Source organism: Carcharhinus amblyrhynchos, chromosome 18 (assembly GCF_965287045.1).
Source record: "Carcharhinus amblyrhynchos chromosome 18, sCarAmb.v2.hapA, whole genome shotgun sequence".
Lineage (NCBI taxonomy): Eukaryota > Metazoa > Chordata > Chondrichthyes > Carcharhiniformes > Carcharhinidae > Carcharhinus > Carcharhinus amblyrhynchos.
In genome coordinates, this window is record NC_137341.1 from 3,258,660 (window position 1) to 3,270,808 (window position 12,149).

At 47.7% G+C, this 12,149-nt stretch overlaps 1 protein-coding gene across 1 annotated transcript in view; it reads left to right on the top strand.

The window, feature by feature from the left end:
* Positions 1 to 12,149, top strand: part of gsg1l (gsg1-like) — a 248,084-nt gene that overhangs the window by 124,949 nt on the left and 110,986 nt on the right. The window lies entirely within an intron of this gene.

Consider the following 12,149-nt stretch of genomic DNA (forward strand, 5'->3'; position numbering starts at 1 on the left):
CACTGGGTGCTGACACTGTCAGTGTATCAGTACAGCACTGGGTGCAGACACTGTCAGTGTATCAGTACAGCACTGGGTGCTGACACTGTCAGTGTATCAGTGAAGCACTGGGTGCTGACACTGTCAGTGTATCAGGACAGCACTGGGTGTTTACACTGTCAGTGTATCAGTACAGCACTGGGTGCTGACACTGTCAGTGTATCAGTACAGCACTGGGTGCTGACACTGTCAGTGTATCAGTACAGCACTGGGTGCTGACACTGTCAGTGTATCAGTACAGCACTGGGTGCAGACACTGTCAGTGTATCAGTACATCACTGGGTGCTGACACTGTCAGTGTGTCAGTGAAGCACTGGGTGTTTACACTGTCAGTGTATCAGTACAGCACTGGGTGCTGACACTGTCAGTGTATTAGTACAGCACTGGGTGCTGACACTCTCAGTGTATCAGTACAGCACTGGGTGCTGACACTGTCAGTGTATCAGTACAGCACTGGGTGCTGACACTGTCAGTGTATCAGTACAGCACTGGGTGCTGACACTGTCAGTGTATCAGTACAGCACTGGGTGCTGACACTGTCAGTGTATCAGTACAGCACTGGGTGCTGACACTGTCAGTGTATCAGTACAGCACTGGGTGCTGACACTGTCAGTGTATCAGTACAGCACTGGGTGCTGACACTGTCAGTGTATCAGTGCAGCACTGGGTGTTTACACTGTCAGTGTATCAGTGCAGCACTGGGTGTTTACACTGTCAGTGTATCAGTACAGCACTGGGTGCTGACACTGTCAGTGTATCAGTACAGCACTGGGTGTTTACACTCTCAGTGTATCAGTACAGCACTGGGTGCTGACACTGTCAGTGTATCAGTGCAGCACTGGGTGTTTACACTGTCAGTGTATCAGTACAGCACTGGGTGCTGACACTGTCAGTGTATCAGTGCAGCACTGGGTGTTTACACTGTCAGTGTATCAGTACAGCACTGGGTGCTGACACTGTCAGTGTATCAGTACAGCACTGGGTGCTGACACTGTCAGTGTATCAGTACAGCACTGGGTGCTGACGCTGTCAGTGTATCAGTACAGCACTGGGCGATTACATGGTCAGTGGACCAACTCTCTGTCAAGCTACCTCCTTGTTCCGAATGTATGTATAAAATGCCTTGGGATTCTCCTTATTCCTGCCTGCCAAGGACATTTTGTGACCCCTTTTTGTCCTCCTAACTGCCTGTTTGAGTTCTTCTCTACTTACCTGTTCTTCAAATGCTTCACCTGTTTTCAGTTGCCTAGGCTTCATGTATGCACCTTTTTTCTTTTAGACTGGACTCACAATTTCCTGAATCCTGCCTTTCCTGTCCTTCCTTTTCACAGGCACATGCCTGTCCTGCATTCTGATCAACTGCTCCCCCACGTGCCAAATGTGAATTTACCCTCAAACACCCTCTCCCAAACAACAGCCTCCAAATCCTGCCTAATCTGGTTGTAATTAGCCCTCCCCCAGTTTAGCACCTTAACCCTTGGGCAATACTTGTCCTTTTCCACGTGTATCTAAAAGCTTACGGAATTGTGGTCACTGTTTGCCGGATGTTCCCCAACTTTGATGGCCTGACCAGTATAGCCCCCTCTCCAGTGGGACTGTCCATATATTGTTCCAGAAAAAACTTCCTGGGCACACTTAAATTCCTCACCATCCAGCCCTAAGAAATTCCCAGTCAATATGGGAAAAATTAAAGTCTCCCACTTCAATGACCCTATTATTTCTACATCTGTCCAGAATCTGCTTAGATATCCATTCTTCAACTTCCCATGGGCTGTTGGGAAGCCTGTAGTACACCCCCAGCACAGTGACTGCCCCCTTCCTGTTTCTGAACTCTACCCACAGTGTCTTGTTGAATGATTCATCCAAGGTGTCCTCCCTCTGAACAGCTATAACATGTTCCCTTACTAGTATTGCAACTCCCCCACCCCTTTTTTGCCTTCCTCTCTGTCTCGCTTAAAACATCGACATCTCGGAACATTTGGCTGCCAGTCCTGCCCCTTTTTTTAACCAAATCTCTGTGACCGCAATCATAAGAAATAGGAGCAGGAGTCGGCCATCTGGCCCTTCGAGCCTGCCCCGCCATTCAATAAGATCATGGCTGATCTGATAGTGGATCAGTTCCACTTTCCCGCTTTCTCTCCTTAATTCCTGTTGTCTATCAGAAACCTATCTACCCGTGACTTAAATATATTCAGCGAGGCAGCCTCCACCACTTCATCGGGCAGAGAATTCCAGAGATTCACCACCCTTTGAGTGAAGAAGTTCCTCCTCAACTCTGTTCTAAACTTCCCACCCCCCCTTATCTTGAGGCTGTGCCCTCTAGTCCTGCTATCTTTTCTAAGCGGGAAGAATCTCTCTACCTCTACCCTATCCATCCCCTTCATTATCTTATACATCTCTATAAGATCCCCCCTCACCCTTCTAAACTCCTCACGTCCAGATTCCACGCATGAATCAAGGGTCTAAGTTCTCCAAGGCTCTCAGAGAGACACACTGTCGGAGCGTCACTGCAGACTAAATGGGGTGGATGGCTTCCTTCCGTACTTTCGGGATTCTGTGAAGTTCGAGGCCCAATATAGCTCGGCATTCTGGCTCAGGGGTCAATCAGGTTCCTGGGCCCTGTGTCAACAGCTCATGGCACTAACAGGTCGTAAAGTAGCCCTGCCTAACCAACTGTCCAACTAAATTGGTTTGATTATTTCTTTCTTCATTGTAGAATATCGTGGAATCACACTGTGCAGCGGGAGGCCGTTCGGCCCATCGAGCCTGCTATCCCAGGGCCCTTCTCCATCACCCCACGTACTGACCCGAGCTCGTCCCCCTGACACGTGGGCGCAGCATCTTCACGTTGAGTCTGTTTGCGATAATTCCACCGTCTTTCTCGAAGGCTGCATGTGTTTGCACGCGGCAGTCAACAACACTCCCGTTTACTCAGAAGCTTGTCAATCATTCCGATTGGCGAGCTGGGGTTGGAGGGAAGTGAGAGGCTGGCGTGTGCACAGAATTTCACATCCTTGCTGCTGACTGCGCAGTGTTCAGTAAGGAATTACAATTTGAAATTAAAAGAGTGTGTATCATGAACACGTTGACCCAGGGTGGTTTGATATTTGAACTGTTGGCTTTGCCTCGAAGACAGATTGGAATTTTATGAGGTTACAATAAAAGGAAATCAAAACACAGCCATGAACAGCTTTGGGCAGAAGGAATTCTGTTCTTTCATTCATCTGTGGGACACGGGCACCGCTGCCTGGCCAGCATTTATTGCCCATCCCTGAGGGCAGTTGAGAGTCAACCACATGGCTGTGGCTCTGGAGTCACGTGTAGGCCAGACCGGGTGAGGACAGCAGATTTCCTTCCCTGAAGGGGCATTAATGAAGCAGATGGGTTTTTCTGACCATCAAAAATGGTTTCACGGTCATCAGTCAATTCTTAATTCCAGATTCTTTTTTTTATTGAGTTCAAATTCCACCATTGGCCGTGGCGGGATTCGAACCCGGGTCCCCAGAACGTTAACTGAGTTTCTGGATTAATAGCCGAGTGATAATAGAGAAGAACAGCACAGCACAGGAAACAGGCCCTTCGGCCGTGCCGCCCATTTTAACACTCAGTGAGTGCCTCATTCCAATCCTCCTCCTACCTATGACTTTTGTCTGCATCTAGTGGATTCCACAATAAAGGGGGTGCAAATTTAGGGAATTATATGTGCGCCAGATTAAGGGAGATCCAATTCAGGGACAATTTATTGACACGAATCACCCTTTTTGGGATGTGGGAGGAAACCGGAGCACCCGGAGAAAACCCACCGGGACGTTGCCTGTCCTGGAATACTGCACAAAGTTAAGCACTGTATGAGTGAAATTGACAATCCATCTTCCTCATCTATCCATAATTTCCAGGTTTCAGCAACATGGATCTAAGGTAGGATGGCACGGTGGCACAGTGGTGAGCACTGCTGCCTCACAAGGGTCTGGGTTCGATCCCGGCCTCCGGTGACACTCTGTATGGAGTTTGCATGTTCCCCCTGTGTCTGCGTGGGTTTCCTCCGGGTGCTCCGGTTTCCTCTCATACTCTAAAGATGTGCGGGTTAAGTGGATTGGCCATGATAAAATGACCCTAGTGTCAGGGGGAACTAACTAGGATAAATACATGGGGTTATGGGGGTAGGGCCTGGATGGGATTGTTTTGGTGCTGGCTTGATGGGCCAAATGGCCTCTTTGGGCACTGTAGGGATTCGACTAATTTATATTGCCACAGATAACAATGACGTTGGAACGTGTGTAGATGTAAAACTATCTCAGTATTTACAGCATTGTGAAGTCTCGGGCTTTAGCTGGTGATTGGAAAAGGGAGCAAGCTTCCCATTGCTTGAGATTCATGATGAGATGTGTAAGAGAATGATCAAAACCAGGGTCTAAGCCAGGAATCAATCAGACCATTCCTGTAATAATCAATGTTTGATTTGTTTTCTGGCTCACTCCACAAATACAATTATCTTGTATCCCTCCGAACTTGCTGTGAGCTCTTTATGAACTTCCAAATCATTAAAATGTGTTTGCTGCGTGGTTTGCTGGAATGGTCTTTTTACATAAAATACGATTCTCTTGAGAAATTCCTTTCCACTTTCTTTAATCTTCTGGCTACTGATTTTCATTGTTGCCTTCAAAATATCATCAGATCAAACGCAAAACCTCTCTCACTGAGCCTCAGAATGTTTGCAGCTTGCAAGGCCGCCATGTGTTCATCATCTTCTGTTGTTGTGGGTCTCGCTCTTGAACAGTCACAGGCCCGTGACTCAGAAAGTTGACCCAGTGAAGGGTGGCACAGTGGGTGAGCACTGCTGCCTCACAGTGCCAGGGACCTGGATTCAATTGTGTGGAGTTTGCACTTTCTCCCCATGTCTGCGTGGGTTTCCTCCCGCACTCCAAAGATGTGTGGGTTACATTGGTTGACCATGCTAAGTTGACCCGAGTGTTGGGGGGCAGGATTCGCAGGGTAGATGTGTGGGGTTATGCGAATAGGGCCTTGAGTGATATTGTGATTGGTACAGACTCGATGGGCCAAATGGTCTCCTTCTGCACTGTAGGGGTTCTATGATTAATAACATAAGAAAGAGGAGCAGGAGTAGGCTATCTAGCCCCTCGAGCCTTCCCCGTCATTCAACAAGATCATGGCTGATCTGATAGTGGGTTCGGTTCCACTTACCTGCTTTCTCCCCATAACCCTTAATTCCCTGATTGCTCAGAAATCTATCTACCCGTGACTTAAACTCATTTAGCAAGGTAGCCTCCACCGCTTCAATGAGCAGAGAATTCAAAGATTTACTACCCTCTGGGAGACGAAGTTCCTCCTCAACTCTGTTCTAAATTGACTCCCCCTTATCTTGAGGCTGTGCCCTCTAGTTCTGGTTTCCTTTCTAAGTGGAAAGAATCTCTACCTCTATCCTATCCAGCCCCTTTATTATCTTATGTGTCTTTATAAGATCCTCCCCTCAGACTTCTAAACTCTAATGAGTACAGGTCCAGTCTACTCAATCTCTCCTCATAGTCCAACCCCCTCATCTCCGGTATCAGCCTGGTGAACCTCTTCTGCACTCCCTCCAAGGCCAATATATCCTTCCGCAGATAAGGGGACCAAAACTGCACACAGTACTCCAGCTGCGGCCTCACCAGTGCCCTGTACAGTTGCAGCAAGACCTCCCTGCTTTTATATTCTATCCCCCTCGCTATAAAGGCCAGCATCCCATTCGCCTTCTTGATCACCTGCTGCACCTGCAGACTGGGTTTTTGCGATTCGTGCACAAGGACCCCCAGGTCCCTCTGCATCTTGTAATTTTTCACCATTTAAATATTAGTCCATTTCACTATTATTCCTTCCAAAGTGGATAACCTCACACTTAGCAACGTTGTACTCCATCTGCCAGGTCCTCGCCCACTCACTCGGCCTATCCAGATCCCTCTGCAGACTTTCCACGTCCTCCATGCAATTTGCTTTTCCACTCATCTTCGTGTCATCCGCAAACTTTGTTACACTGCACTTGGTCCCCTCCTCCAGATCGCCTATGAAAATGGTAAACCATAGAAAATTACAGCTCAGAAACAGGCCTTTTGGCCCTTCTTGTCTGTGCCCAACCATTTTTTTTCCTCGTGCACCATATTGCACGTGGACCATATCCCTCCACACCCCTCTCATCCATGAACCCGTCCAAATTTTTCTTAGATGTTAAATGTGACCCCGCATTTATCCGGCAGCTGATTCCACACTCCCACCACTCTCTGTGTGAAGAAGCCCCCCGTAATATTCCCTTTAAACTTTCACCCTTAACCCATGCCGCCTGGTTTTTTTTCTCCCCTAGCCTCAGTGGAAAAAGCCTGCTTGCATTCACTCTATCTATACCCATCAAAATCTTATACACCTCCATCAAATCTCCTCTCATTCTTCTACACTCCAGGGAATAAAGTCCTAACCTATTCAATCTCTCTCTGTAACTCAGCTTCTCAAGTCCCGGCAACATCCTTGTGAACCTTCTCTGCACTCTTTCAACCTTATTTACATCCTTCCTGTAACTGGGTGACCAAACAGTTGCGGCCCCAGCCCCTACGGCAGTCCACTACTCACCAACTGCCAACCGGAAAAGCACCCATTTATTCCAACTCTCTGCTTCCTGTGAGATAGCCGATCCTCAATCCACGCTAACACTCTACCCCCAACTCCGTGGACCTTAATCTTATGCAGCAACCTTTTGTGAGGCACCTTATCGAACGCCTTCTGGAAATCTGAAAACACCACATTATGGTCCAAGTCAGGATCTGGTGGAGAACTCGAAGACTATTGTGTTTGAATCTACCCATGGGTTTGGGGAAATGGGATTATGGAAGCGATAGTAATGTATCTGATAGGAACGTCACACTGCATCAGGAAGAGTCATTGGCAAATTTTCTCATTTTGAATACAGCAGTATAGAATTAGGGAAATGTTGGCAAGCACTGACTGACAAACAGTAGCCTCAACAAGAAACAGGAAAGAGAATTGCTCAGATGACTGTGTACAGTGACGTTGTAAATAGGTTTTGACTTTTGGCGTGTGTACGGTGGCAGAGTGGTTAGCACTGCTGCCTCACAGCGCCAGGGCCCTGGGTTCGATTCCGGCCTCGAGTCACTGTCTGTGTGGAGTTTGCACATTCTCCCCACGTCCTCCAGATACCCCAGTTTCCTCCCACACTCCAAAGATCTGGGGGTTAGGCTGATTGGCCATGTTAAATTACCCCGTAGTGTCAGAGGGTTAGTAAGGTAAATATGTAGGGTTACGGAGAGGGTCTGTTGTTGGTCCCCTGATGTTGGCCGAGGAGGGAGTACAGAGAAGGTTCACCAGGTTGATACCGGAGATGAGGGGGTTAGCTTTTGAGGAGAGATTGAGTAGATTGGGCCTGTACTCGTTGGAGTTTAGAAGGCTGAGGGGGGATCTTCTAGAGACATATAAGATAATGAAGGGGCTAGATAGGGTAGAGGTAGAGAGATTCTTTCCACTTAGAAAGGACAGCAGGACTAGAGGGCACAGCCTCAAGATAAGTGGGGGGGCAGTTTAGATCAGAGTTGAGGAGGAACTTCTTCACTCAAAGGGTGGTGAATCTCTGGAATTCTCTGCCCATTGAAGTGGTGGAGGCTACCTCGCTGAATATATTTAAGTCACGGGTAGATAGGTTTCTGATAGACAGGGGAATTAAGGGTTATGGGGAGAAAGCGGGAAAGTGGAACTGATCCACTTCAGATCAGCCATGATCTTATTGAATGGCGGGGCAGGCTCGAAGGGCGAGATGGCCTACTCCTGCTCCTATTTCTTATGTTCTTATGGTGCAGACTCAATGGGCTGAATGGCATCCCTCTGTACTGAGATTCTATGCGCTGCTGTTAAGTTTGACTATAAATTTTTGGGGAGTTGGTTGTAAGAAATGACATTAATAGCGATTTTCGACTATGGGTGTTGGAGCAACATCCCATTGAGCAGATGATTGCATCTGACAAGCTCCACAGAATTTGCCATCTGTTCTTTTTAGATACGCGTGTGATTTATTAATAGAAATGTAGAGACAGTAGAGAACTTTATAAATAGAAACTAGAGCAGCTCTTTACCAATAGCTAAACATCCAAATTTCTGAGTTGAAGGAGTTAACATTGAGGTATATCTCAAACGTAGGCAATTCAGATCGTTTTTATCTGCTAGGTTTCGGCTCCAAAACTGTGAAAATAGAAATAAGAACATAAGAAATAGGAGCAGGAGTCGGCCATCTAGCCCTTCGAGCCTGCCCCGCCATTCAATAAGATCATAGCTGATCTGAAGTGGATCAGTTCCATTTTCCCGCTTTCTCCCCATAACCCTTAATCCCCCCTGTCTATCAGAAACCTATCTACCCATGACTTAAATATATTCAGCGAGGTAGCCTCCACCACTTCAACGGGCAGAGAATTCCAGAGATTCACCACCCTTTGAGTGAAGAAGTTCCTCCTCAACTCCATTCTAAACTGTCCCCATTTTATCTTGAGGCTGTGCCCTCTGGTCCTGCTATCCTTTCTAAGTAGGAAGAATCTCTCTACCTCTACCCTATCCATCCCCTTCATTATCTTATACGTCTCTATAAGATCCCCCCTCAGCCTTCTAAACTCCGAGTACAGACCCAGTCTATTTAGTCTCTCTCCATAGTCCAACCCCCTCATCTCCGGTATCAGTCTGGTGAACCTCCTCTGCACTCCCTCCAAGGCCAATATATCCTTGCGCAAGTGCGGCGACCAAAACTGCACACGGTATCGCAACCAGTTTGCGATCAGGTTAAACAAACGGCCAACCTTACAGAGATACAGTGTTCTAAACTCTGCCTTAGCATGAGTCCTCCTCATGGACACTGGGCACAGACTATTGTACCGCGTTGGAAAATTTTTCAATACATATTTAATTAAAGTTAAACCTCTGTGGTGGGGTAATTTTCTTTCTCTGATTGTCATTGTTCATTTAAGTGTAATGTTTTTCAGTGAATGAGCAATGTTGCCTGCAATTAATTTGTGTGAATTTCCTTGTCGATAATAGGGTGAAAGTGAATTGAATTAACCGGGGGGGTGCTGATTAAGGTGGAAATGATTGACCAAAGGGGTATACAATTAACTTTACAAACTACTGACACTTTCTTGGGACAGTCAGTGCGTTCATACAGGGAGAGAAACGCAGAGGGTAACGAACGTTACTGAATATCTGCAGTCCTCGCCTCTGGGCACCCGAGGATCAGTCAGAGTTGAAAATGAACTTGCACGTAAACAGTGAGCATACGGGGAGGGATGTTACCCCTCTGTCACAATGGGGCCCGGACTGTAAAACGCGCCCAGCCTTTGAGAAGGTCTGTTGGCATCAGTGGGCACAGTAAAAAGTCTGACAACACCCAGGTTTAAGTCCAACCGATTGATTTGATAGTAAACTCACCAGCTCTCGAGGTTCCCCTCTTTGTCAGGTGAATCCTGACGAAGGGACTAACCCCAAAAGCTTGTGAGTTTACTATCAAATAAGTCGGTTGGCCTTAAACCTGGCGTCGTCAGACTTTTTACTCTGCTGAGCCCAGTCCAACGCCAGCATCTCCGCATCATGGCATGAGTGGGACCAGCAAATCTCTCAGACGTAATATTCCATCCAAAAACGTCTGCTTCTGAATCATACAGGCCGCTTGCTGTGAGAAGCAACAAGGGCTATCGCAGAATGGTTCCAGTGCAGAAGGAGGCCATTTGGCCCATTGAATCTGTACTAGCTCTCTGATAGCAATCCAATTCCCCTTTGAATACCTTCCACCTTGTTCCATTGGGGGAAAAAAAATCTGAGGACATGCGCCAACCGACTCATTGACAGTAATATTTCTATGATTCAATCAGTTTTTATGTTCCTCACAAACTTACTCTCAATGCACTGTTTTCCCCTTCTCGATCAATCTGTCCTCCCTTCTAACTGCTCCCAATACTCGGTCTGTCGTGTTTTCTTGGCCAATTTGTATACCTGTCCCCGAGATCTAATATTATCTTGAATTTCCCTTGTAAGCCAATGGTTTGGCCTCTCAGTAAGAAGTCTCCCAACAGCAGGTTAAAGGCCAACAGGTTTATTTGGTAGCAAACACCACGAGCTTTCGGAGCGCGGCTCCCTTGGAGAACCTTCTACAAGGCGTCCCAAAAGTTGTTATACATACAGGGTGGCACGGTAGCACAGTGGTTAGCACTGCTGCTTCACAGGTCCAGGGTCCTGGGTTCGATTCCCGGCTCGGGTCACTGTCTGTGTGGAGTTTGCACATTCTCCTCATGTCTGCGTGGGTTTCCTCCGGGTGCTCCGGTTTCCTCCAAAGATGTGCGGGTTAGGTTGATTGGCCATACTAAGAAATTGCTCCTTAGTGTCCAGGGATGCGTAGGTTAGAGGGATTAGTGGGTATAATATGTAGGGATATGGGGGTAGGGCCTGGGTGGGATTGTGTTCGGTGCAGACTCGATGGGCCGAAGGGCCTCTTTCTGCACTGGAGGGTTCTATGGTTCTATATCTGGATGATATCTCAGTAGTGGGGGCGTATCTGAACCCTGCTGTACCTGAACCCTAAGTCTATAAGAATTTAGTTCTGGGCTGGAAGGCCAATGGTTTGCCTTCCCGTCTGAAACCACTGAAGGTTCTTCACGACAACCTGAAGGCCTCATCCCACCATCACTGGCATTAACCTGGCTGTAAACTGACCTGTTCCCAACGCTGTGTAGAGCAGGTGAGCCAATGTGAGCTACTTGTTAAACTTGTGGGGGGGGGAGGGAGGCGCTCAGTCAAAGGCAATGAGTGCCGATTGAGGGACGGGACATTGTGTCTGCAGTGCCCAATGTGAGCCACCTCCCTCCCCTTGGTTTTGAGCCTGCCTACCCTCCGCTCCCTCCTGTGTGGCACTGTGGATGGATGGATGGATGCGTGTGATTGTTACTACTACTACTACTGTTCAGGATCAGGTGTCTGCTCGAAACGAATGGTAATGTTGCATCCTTTTCCCTCTTCACGTTCCTCTACTTCCTCCTCCTCCTCTTATCTCCTCCTTCACCTCTTCCTCCACCTACCCCCTCCTCCGTTTCTTCTTCCACCTCCTTTTCACCCTCCTCCTCCTCTCTTTGTCCTCTGCTTCTCACTTGCCAGTTGTTGGTATTTCTGAATATTTACCTGCTCTTGCCCCTGGCACCCAGCCCTCGCCAGGCACGGTGCCCCGACACCCAGCCCTCGCCAGGCACGGTGCCCCGGCACCCAGCCCTCGCCAGGCACGGTGCCCCGACACCCAGCCCGTGAGACCCAAGGATATCCTGCCTGTTTGACATCCTTGGCAGTCGCTCGCTGGGAGTCCATTCTATCAGTGGATGGGGAAATTAGCAATCCGGAGTTCTAACTCTTGAATCTTTACGCGAGATGCTGTTTTAAATGATTAATCCGATTGATTTTAACATGAAACCTGATCTTTATTTTGTGGAGTAGTTTGTTTCACTTCTGGGCAGGCTGTGTAAATGTGAGAGAGCCCTTCGAGTGAACATTCCAATTGAACTGCTGTTTATTAATGCTTCAGTGAGCTTTTAATTTTAAAAATCAATTATATCACAGGTATTAAAAAAATCATTAATATAAAAGTAGCTGTAATTTTAATGAGTCATTTCAAAGTCAGTGGAGTGAAATATCTGATTTCCTCCCGCATTTCCAAAGTCACCGTGTCTATTCTAAACTTGTGTTCTTTCAAAGTTTCTCAAAACCTTCATATTAAGTCACCTTTAACTCCTCTCGTGACGCTGTATTTGAACCCAGCCTCACAATCGGGGCAGCACGACGGCACAGTGGTCAGCACGGCTGCCTCACAGCGCCGGGGACCCAGGTTCGATTCCCGGCTCGGGGTCGCTGTCTGTGCGGAGTCGGCGCACGTTCTATAACGTAAGAACATAAGAAATAGGAGCAGGAGTCGGCCATCCAGCCCTTCGAGCCTGCCCCGCCATTCAATAAGATCATGGCTGATCTGTCGTTGCTCAGTTCCACTTTCCCGCCCTCTCCCCATAACCCTTAATTCCCCTGTCTATCAGAAATCTATCTAT